Here is a 3,854-nt window from a genome sequence, read left to right on the forward strand (position 1 = left end):
AGACTGAAGCAGAGGAAGCTCCAGCTGAACCCGAGGAAGAACTTCTTCCCTCTGAGGGTGACGGAGCCCTGGCCCAGGCTGCCCAGGGAGGCTGTGGAGTCTCCTTCTCTGGGGATATTCAAGCCCCGCCTGGACAAGGTCCTGTGCAGCCTGCTGTAGGTGACCCTGCTTCAGCAGGAGGGCTGGACTAGATGACCCACAGAGGTCCCTTCCAGCCCCTACTATTCTGTGATTCTGTGAAAGTGTGAGACGGAGGCACAGAAAGGCAGAGACTTCCCCAGTGGGAATAAAACCCACAGATGCCACTTTGCACTTCGAACTTACTCCTGTTGCTTCGCGTTGTTGAAGGTCTCTGCCAGGCTTTCAGGTCAAATGAGCACAGGATGTGGCTGTGGGTGAGGACAGGAGGGGCGGGCACAGCCACCTGTAGCTGCTGCCGCCCCGTGAACAGCAGGACACGTTGGGATGAAGCCTGGCCTCACGTGTCCCAGAGCGTCTCTCGTCAAGCACAGCCCTGCTGCAGTCTGCATTAGTGATATTAATGGCATAGTCTGCATTCTAGTGACATTAATGGCATAGTGGACTCTGATAAGCTATGTCAGAATAAATTAAATAATAAAAGCATTAGTTCATAGAATCACAGAATGTCTTAGGTTGGAAGAGACCCACAATGACCACCGAGTCCAACTCCCTGCTCCTCGCAGGACTACCTGACACTAAACCCTATCACCGAGAACGTCGTCCAGATGCTCCTTCAGCTCTGACCGGCTGGGTGCCGTCACCGCTTCCCTGGGGAGCCTGTTCCAGGGACCGGCCACCCTCTCCGTGAAGAACCTTTTCCTCCTGTCCAATCTGAACTGCCCCTGACGCAGCTTCGTTCCCTCTCCTCGTGTCCTGTCGCTGGTCACCAGAGAGCGGAGATCAGCACCTCCCCCCAGTGCCCCCCTTGAGGAAGGTGCAGACGGCGATGGGGTCACCCCTCAGCCTTCTCTTCTCCAAGCTGAACCAGCCCAGTGACCTCAGCCGCTCCTCCCGAGTCCTGCCCTCGAGACCCTTCCCCATCCTGGCCGCCCTCCCCTGGACACGCTCCCGTAGCTCAATGCCCTTCGTGTCCTGAGGCCCCCAAAGCTGCACCCAGTGCTGGCGGTGGGGCCGCACCAGTGCAGTGCGGAGCGGGACGATCCCCTGCCCCGACCGGCGGGCGATGCTGGGCTTGGTGCACCCAGGACACGGCCGGCCCTTTGGCTGCCAGGGCACGCTGGGGACTCCTGGTCAGCTGGCCATCGACCCAGACCCCCAGAGCTCCTTCCGCGGGGCTGCTCCCCAGCTTCTTGCCCCCCAGTTTGCACGTGTAAGTTAAGATGGTTCGCAGCAGAGGTTGTGGCAATGGAACATCTGCGTGGCACAGGAGGGAGAACTGGCCTGGTGTTCTATCAGCCAGAGGGCTCGCTGGGAAGCTACTTTTTGCCTCAAGTAGCCGTTCCCCAGGAATTCGTCATTCTCAATTAATGATTCTTTTATGGCAAGCATAGGCAGGAGCAGGGAACTGATGGGAGAAGGTGAGCACTGGGTTGCTTTTCCAGGGACTGGAGTTTCACTCTGCGCCTGATTCGCATCTGTTTGAACCTCCCCCGGCAGCACAGAAGGATTTGTACGGGAGGGCCTTTTTCTATACCGTGCCCCAGAAGGTTTGTTTGAACAGGGGGAAGGCGGCAGCAGCCGTGGAAATACCTGCTCACTACTTCCTGGCTTTCAGCATCTCATTGCTTCGTCAGAGCCTCTGACTTCACCTTTTTTCATTTATTAAAAATTGCTGAGTACAAAACTCAAGGGGATAAAAAGCTGGCAGATATTTACTCTAGAGACCAGGAGCTTGTTCCTGCACTCCCCGCAGCGAGCAAGCCGGCTCCGTCCCCGGCTGCGGTACGGCGGGGCCGGCCCTGGGCGAGCGAGCAGTCGCCTGTCCCCGCCAGTCCAGCACCCACCCAGCGCCGCTCCCAGCACCTGTTTTGTCCATTTTGGTCCTTGTGCTTCCTGTCTTGGTTCCTCCCACTCCCACCTTCTGCGGGCGAGCGGGACGGACGTCGTGGAAGCGTCGAAACGGCGCGCTTCCCGCGCGGCCAGCCGCAGAATACCGAGGGCTGGTGGGCAGCTGGGCTGCGCTGGTTTTTGAGCTGAGCGCCCGGCAAGCGCTGCTCAGCGCTGCGCAAGTCCCGCACGCCCTCCCGAGAACGCCGCGAGCCAGGCCCCCGCTTCCCGGCGGCCTCGGGGAGCTCATGCTGACGGCGCCGGCATCCCCTGAGCCCGCGCATCGGGGAGGGGAGGGGGGCTTCCCCCGCTTGCAGCCCCCAAGGCGAGGCCGGGGCAACCAGTGTGGCCCCCGGGGCCTCTTGGCAGCTCATGTGACCGCCATCGGACCTGTGACCATCGGACACATGGCCATCAGGTGCGTGGCCAATGGATGTGTGGCCATTGGATGTGTGACCGTTGGACACGTGGCCATCAGATGTGTGGCCATTGGATGTGTGACCATTGGACACGTGGCCATCAGATGTGTGGCCATTGGATGTGTGACCATTGGACACGTGGCCATCAGATGTGTGGCCATTGGATGTGTGACCACTGGACACGTGGCCATCAGATGTGTGGCCAATGGATGTGTGGCCATTGGATGTGTGACCATTGGACACGTGGCCATCAGATGTGTGGCCATTGGATGTGTGGCCATTGGATGTGTGACCATTGGACACGTGGCCATCAGATGTGTAACCATCAGATGCGTGGCCATCAGAAGTGTGGCCATCGGATGTGTGGCCATCAGATGTGTGGCCATCGGATGCATGGCCATTGGATGAGTGACCGTTGGACACATGGCCATCAGACACACGGCCATCAGATGAGTGATCATTGGGTGTGTGGCCATCAGATGTGTGACCACTGGATGTGTGGCCATGGGATGTGTGACCATCAGATGTGTGGCCATTGGATGTGTGACCATCGGACACGTGGCCATCAGATGTGTGGCCATTGGATGTGTGACCATTGGACACGTGGCCGTCAGATGTGTAACCATCAGATGCGTGGCCATCAGACGTGTGACCATCGGACGTGTGGCCATTGGATGTGTGACCATCGGGTGACCATCGGACACGTGACCATCAGACACGTGGCCATTAGATGTGTGGCCATGGGATGTGTGACCATCAGACGCGTGGCTATCGGCGCTGTGGTCTGGTCGCTCTCTCTGGGGGGTCACGTCAATATTAGCGCCTCAGAGAAAAAGCAGCTCCGGGCTTTCAAGCCCCCTCCCGTCCCACCTCACCCAGGAGAAAACCCGTGGACAGTCCCGCCTCGGCCACCCCGCAGCCCCCGTGCGTGGGCGCCGGGACCCCCGAGCTCCGCCTGTGCCTTGTGGCTCCCGGTGCCGGCCCCGGGCCGCGGGGCCGCGGGAAGGGCGGGGGCAGCGGGGGGCTGCGGCCCTGGGGCGCCCGGCCCAGGCTGCGGGGGGGGGCGGAGAGGGGGGTGCTCCGCGGCCGGGGCTTTGCCGTGACGGCCCCCCCCGCCCCGAGCCCCCGCGGCCGGGAGCCAACACCGCCCCTGCGGCGTGGAGGACCCCCGCGCGTTGCCATGGCGACGGCGCTCATTAAGCGCACGCATTTCCCACCTGCCCAATTGCCGCCCCCCTTCCCCGCGCGCACACGCTCGCGCGCGGCCCGGCCCCGCGCGCCCCCCCCCCTTCCCCCCCCCCCCCCCCCGGCCCGGTGCGGCCCCGCTCGCAGCCCCGGGCCGGGCCCTGCGGCCGCCGCGGCCCTGCCGTAAGGCGGCCCCGCGCCGCGCAGGCCGGGCCGGGCCGG

Source organism: Opisthocomus hoazin, chromosome 18, assembly GCF_030867145.1.
Source record: "Opisthocomus hoazin isolate bOpiHoa1 chromosome 18, bOpiHoa1.hap1, whole genome shotgun sequence".
Taxonomy (NCBI): Eukaryota; Metazoa; Chordata; class Aves; order Opisthocomiformes; family Opisthocomidae; genus Opisthocomus; species Opisthocomus hoazin.